The following is a 6,486-nucleotide window of genomic DNA, read 5'->3' as shown; positions in this document are numbered from 1 at the left end:
GGCTCTGCTTGGCTTGTGGGAACTGCAGGTTTCTCCCAGGAGGCAAACTCTTCTCATGGGGTGACTCTTCTGAGCTAACTCTGGCTCTTTATCCTCAGGCAGGCTAGGATCCTTCCACTAGCCTCCTGGTGGCAACTAGAAGCCTGGGCTGTCTAGCTGCATGTCAGGAGGAGGCCCTCAGCTTCTCTCTGGCTGGTGCCTTCTCACTTCTGTCTCCACAGACTCCTGACTACAGACTAACTCCTCCCTGTCTGGGCCTGAACATTTATACTAGGGGCTCTCTATCTCCCTCTAGTGTCTAGGATGCTACACTACACCCCAATAGGCCTGCTATACATATCACAGGGGAACAATACATATAAAAGCATATAGAAAATAAATTAAAATGGACAGTTAAATATACTGCCACTGTCCCTTAGGAGTAGGAGGACAACGTGGCCCAATTGACCCTTGTGTAGTGCCCACCTTTACCTAGTGGGACACTACTTATTTTTTTTTTTTGGCATTTTTCCTTGTGTTTTTTTTCTGAAAGGCTTCTCTATAGAACTCAAAAACTACAGAAAGAAAAGCATGTTACAATTGTTACAACATTTTAAACAGGCCATAAAACCATATATATATATATATATCACAAAACATACATGTTGAACCCCTTCATTATGGGCTGCTGTGTCATGAAATCCCCAGTCCAAACAACAATCCTGAGCTTACTCTCCTTGAAGACAGGACGTCAGTCTCTCCTGTGTGGCTGACTTCCTATGAACTGCAGGAATACATTATCATCCAGCAAATCCCTCCTGGCAGCTAACAGACAGACACCACTCTACCCAGTTCAACCCTCCTTGTTGCTCTGTATGTCCATCTATTTCATATAGTGCTGTTAAAGATACAGTTTCTTTCCTATTTAAGGGTCCCGGAGTGGAGTGACATATTATGTGAGCCCATGCAATTATTAGCTGCAGTTATAAAACCCCCCTTACACTGCTTGTCTATAATATTTGTGTTTGCTGTTTGCAAAATCTCCAGTGTATTTCTATGACACTGCTGTCCTCTGGCTGATGCTTGTAAGAGATGACAGAGAGAAAAGTATCACAAGCAGGAAGCAGGAGAAACAGGTCGAAGCTGCATCCAATAGAATACCCGAGACTCTGTATGTGAGAGTTAAGAGGCCACAGTTCTATTGGTTTATCACTTGCTGCCCTAATATAGGACACAGAGCAAGTCCACTGTGATGGTACTCTGCTCACTCTGTCTATGCAAAGTCATAATGGGAACTGTAGGCTGCATTAGGGAAACTATATCAGAATGACTTTACAATACTCTTTAATGATAGCCTATTTTACACTATATAGGAAACTCTTTTTGCTGAAGTGCTTCTTGAATGACTCAAAGAATCCCATAAAATAAATTAGTTTCAGGCAACCATACAATTCTCTGGGTTCCTTTTTTGTTTGTTTGTATGTTTCACAGGTTATTCTTCCAGATTCTTTCTTATTAGTAGGGCTGATCACGAATATTCTAATCGCAAATTTTTATCGCGAATATCAGCACTTCGAGAATTTGCGAAGATGTACAATATAGTGCTATATCTTCGTAATTACAAATATTCTAGATTTTTTTTCATCAGTACCCATGACTTCTTCCTGCTTCTTGCTTGTGGGCCAAATGAGAAGGCTGCAATATCTTTGTCTGAGCTTAGGAACATCCCTAGCAACCAAAAGGAAAGTTGCCTACCCCTTACTATATAAGAACCTCCCCAGCAGCCATTTTCTCCTGTTCTGAGAGAGAGCATTGTCATTGCTGTGCTCTGTGCTTTACAGAGTCATCTGGATCCTTATTCAATTATGTTAGATAGTTAGCTCATATACTGTATTTAATACAGAAAGTGAGTGGGAGATAGGTTCCAGTGCAAGGTGTTAGGTAGTGTGATAGGAATTACTGTACTGTTCATTTTCTCCAGTCTCAGGAAACTTCTAGCAGCTTGAAAAATGTAGCAAAATTGTGCGCGCAATACACACATATTACATTACTGATTTTCAGAGTCAAGAAAATAATGACAAGATCACAAATTCTAGAATTTGAGAATTTTTTGTGAACATTAGGCCAAAAATTTGCGAAATATCACGGAAATGAATATTTCCCATGCTCATCACTACTTATTAGGACAAGCAATCCAGAATACTGTGTCAGGGTCAACTGAGAAGTTCTTCTAGCTAAGATGACTGGGTCTAGCTGCCTGAAGTATATAGTATGTCTTCTTATAATGTACTTCGTCTTTTATTCTAGTTATCATGGCTAATAATGTGCTCAACATTTCAACTCAATCATCTTTGTTTCTAAGAGGGCTTGTGAAGTTGTGCCACCAAATATCTTACATATTGTGGATCTTCTAAGAATTGATTTGTCAACAAAGACATCAGATTGTTATAGATCTAACAAATTTGGAAAGGACCAACTGACATTCGCATGACTATGACGACATGTTTCAGCCCATTTCCTCTTCCCAAAATTTGTTGCTGAAAATGTACATTGAACTAAATGATATGGACATGCCAGTTAAAAAGTGGATGTCATCCTTACTATATGCCGAGATATATGCAAAAGAGGGCATTTGAGTCTTCTTTGCACTGCTCACTGGATGTGAGGCTTCATATAATGGATTTTTCCAACTGAATGAACCTGAGCAGATAACAGTAACCATCACATCCTCTGATTTGCATACAGAGTGAAGAAACCTTTGGCCCCCTCATCAGAAGACTATAGGGGCACTTTGTATGTGCAGGAGAGCAGGTCAACCTGTAGATATGTTAAAATAAAGAATTCTGATTCTAATCTACAGTAATTTGCAGGGGTCTCCAATTAACCGATGTTCAGTCTTCCTATAGATCTGCATTCACAACCTGAATGCTCCTTGGAAAATCACATTTTTATCCTACGATAAAATGACAGAAAAATTCCAAGAGAAGAAAGAAGCAGAAAAACATCTTCCAGACTGTTCCACAGCGGTAGCGCTAGTACCAGTGAGAGTCAGAGATATTAACAATAGATCTGGTTAAAGAGTCTTCCTCGCCCCCCTTCATCTTGTAGCGTTTCTACCACAATGTGAGTCATTTACACAAATTCCTCAAGGAAGAGGCTAAAAAAAAAACCCCGATGGAAGGAAATAAAGCCTGAGGAAAAGGTCTATAAAGATTTTCTCGCTTTGCTAATCCCTTCCTTCTAATGTTTCTTTGTAAATTTGTCAGATGGGAATGAAATTGCCTCATAACTCTCCAAACGTGAAGAGCATCGCTGCACAAAATTACGTACTTGTCAAAGCAATAGGGAATTTATGTTATTGTTTGCAAGATGTGATTTTATTCAGCTTATTTTCTTAGTGCACATTATAGGAGCTACAGAAGGAGAACAAGAGCTGGGAGATCTGTGGGATGCATGCAGCTAGAGAACCTGTGGATGGTCTCTCATGTCAGTCAGAGAATATCTTTCTATATTCTTTAATTTACGACTCTACTTGTGGCATAAAAAACATGTGCAAAGCTGGAGGAGATGTGGACTTCCAGGAACCTATTTCCATTCATGGTGGGAATACCCAAATGTCTATAACATTTGGAAGGTTACATTTATGTTTATAATGAAGGTAAATGAGCTGCAGGCCCCTATTTCTCCCTCGCTAGCACTGCGTTTTATTGGTCTGAGGAAGTACCCACTTCCTGTTCATGTAGCCATTAGTCAAATCTTATTAGCAGCCAGATTTTTGATTGCCAGAACATGGATGGTATCAAATGCTCAATTAATGAATTAATAAATACAGTGCAGATTGTTTATAACATGGAGAAGATGTTAGTTTACAGGACTCACTCTTTGTGTAAGGGCTCATGCACACGAACATTGTTGTTTAGCGGTCCGCAATTTTTTGATCCGTAAAACATGGATACCGGCCATGTGTGTTAAAATTTTGCAGAATGGAACAGCTGGCCCATAATAGAACAGTCCTATCCTTGTCTGTAATGTAGACAATAATAGGACATGTTCTATTTTTTTGCAGAATGGACATGCGGACATACAGACACAGAATGCACATGGAGTCATTTCCGTTTTTTTGAGGCCCCATTGAAGTGAATGGTTCCGCATATGAGCCACAAAAAAAATGGAACAGACACGAACAAAAATACGTTTGAGACTAGGTGGGCTCTTTGGCTGTTCTTCTATAATACTTGTTGAGGAAGACCCTGGCCTGCTCCAATCTCTCTCTCTTTCTAACATCTACTGGATTGCACACAATGACTTATTTAAATTACTTCTTGGGATGTGGGATATTTTCAGACACAGGAAAAAATGTTATTTCCTTTTTTGTTCTCATTATTATTTTGTTTGCTTTATCTCTGTATGACATATTCTGACCATACTGATTTACCAGTTGTCTTGTTTTTTTTTTTTTTTTTTTAGATCCCTGTGTGGATCTGATGTTTTGAACATTTTGTCAATTCCTTTAAATCTACTAAAAAGTTATATAAAAAAAAAAATATGCAATGCTAAATAATGAGTCACATCATCTTTCTTATCCCTAGACCAGTAATTCCCAATCTTTATACCATAAGGAATTTCAGGAAGACATATTTCATCTGGAAAAATCCTTATCCCATTGAACAAGTTAAAGATCAAACTATACCCTGTATTAAAAAGAAAAAATCTAGCAGAATTAGCCACAACTAGCCACATGGCTGACAGCAACTCTGATTAGGAAACATTGCCTTTTTTTAAAGATATTATAACATAAGTTAATGTAGATGAAGAAATATACTGTGCAACAGGCAACAAAATTCTACAAATTATGGGTAATTAAGGCCAGATATAATCCTTCAGTTTATAAGTTCCTATAAAATAAATGTCACCACAAAGTCATCAGAAATATTTAAGCGATGGTCCTTAACCAATGACTCCCAGACCACAGCTCTAACAAAACTAGACCTTGCTACATGGTTCTAAGCCATATTACTGCCTGTTAACACCAGGGTAAGAGCCATCAACATGCCATATTTGTAATAGCCTTTTTCCATTTTAAAGGGTTTTTTGTGGTATTTTCTCAGCGTTATGGGGGAGCCACTGCCATGCCCAGAAGCAATGAGCGCTACCATCAATACAGATGGAAGCACTCATTGCTGAAGTGCTGACACCCACATACTGCGGCGGAGCACGGGAGCAAAGCGCATAGTTCCCTGCCCCGCCGCCGATCACCGCCATAGGCTTCAGGCCTAGTAGGTCTGAGGCCTATGCGATAGTGAAATCCCAGCGCAGGCATTGACATCAAACTCGCGCGCCGGGACTCAGCAGCACAGTGCCGGGACTCTGCGATCAAGCGCAGGTGAGTATTTAGCTTTTATTATTTTTTTCTTTTTTCTTTTTATGTGCCAACTTTGGGGGACATGAGGGGGGTGCACACAGGAGGACATGTTGGAGGAAAATTTGGTGGGATACTATGTGGGGCCAAATTATTTATTTTATTTTATGTGCCAACTTTGGGGGACATGAGGGGGGTGCACACAGGAGGACATGTGGGGGGAAATATGGTGGGATACTGTGTGGGGGCAAATTATTATGAGAGGGATTACTATGTGGGGGCAATAATTATGGGAGGGATTACTATGTGGGGGGCAAATTACTATATTGGCAATGTGGGGGAAACTACTGCGTGGGGGCAGTGTGGAGGAAACTACTGTGTGGGGGACACTACTGTATGGGGGCAGTGTGGGGGACACTACTGTGTGAGGGCAGTGTGGGCGAAACTACTGTGTGGGGGCAGTGTTGGGGAAACTACCCTGTGGGGGGGAAACTACTGTGTGGGGGGGCAGTGTGAGGGAAACTACTGTGTGGGGACACTGTGGGTGAAATTAGTGTGTGAGGGTGTGTGGGGGAAATTACTGTATGGGACAGTGTGGGGGAAATTACTGTGTGGGGCATATTACTGTATGGGGCAGTGTGGGGGAGATTATTGTATGGGGCAGTGTGGGGCAAATTACTGTATGGGACAATGGAGGGCAAATTACTGTGTGGGGCAAATTACTGTATGGGGCAGTGTGGGGGAGATTACTGTATGGGGCAGTGTGGGGCAAATTACTGTATTGGACAGTGTGGGGCAAATAACTGTGTGGGGCAAATTACTGTATGGGGGCAGTGTGGGGGAAATTACTGTGTGAGGCATATTACTGTATGGGGGCAGTGTGGGGGAGATTACTGTATGGGGCAGTGTGGGGCAAATTACTGTATGAGACAATGTAGGGCAAATTACTGTGTGGGGCAAATTACTGTATGGGGCAGTGTGGGGGAGATTACTGTATGGGGGCAGTGTGGGGCAAATTACTGTATTGGACAGTGTGGGGCAAATTACTGTATGGGGCAGTGTGGGGGAAATTACTGTGTGAGGAAATTGCTATATGGGGCAGCACTGTAGGGGCAATTCTATTATTTCTGGGGGAACTATACAGGGAT

This window comes from Bufo gargarizans, chromosome 6, assembly GCF_014858855.1.
Source record: "Bufo gargarizans isolate SCDJY-AF-19 chromosome 6, ASM1485885v1, whole genome shotgun sequence".
In the NCBI taxonomy this organism is placed as follows: domain Eukaryota; kingdom Metazoa; phylum Chordata; class Amphibia; order Anura; family Bufonidae; genus Bufo; species Bufo gargarizans.
Note: the sequence above shows the minus strand (reverse complement) of the source record.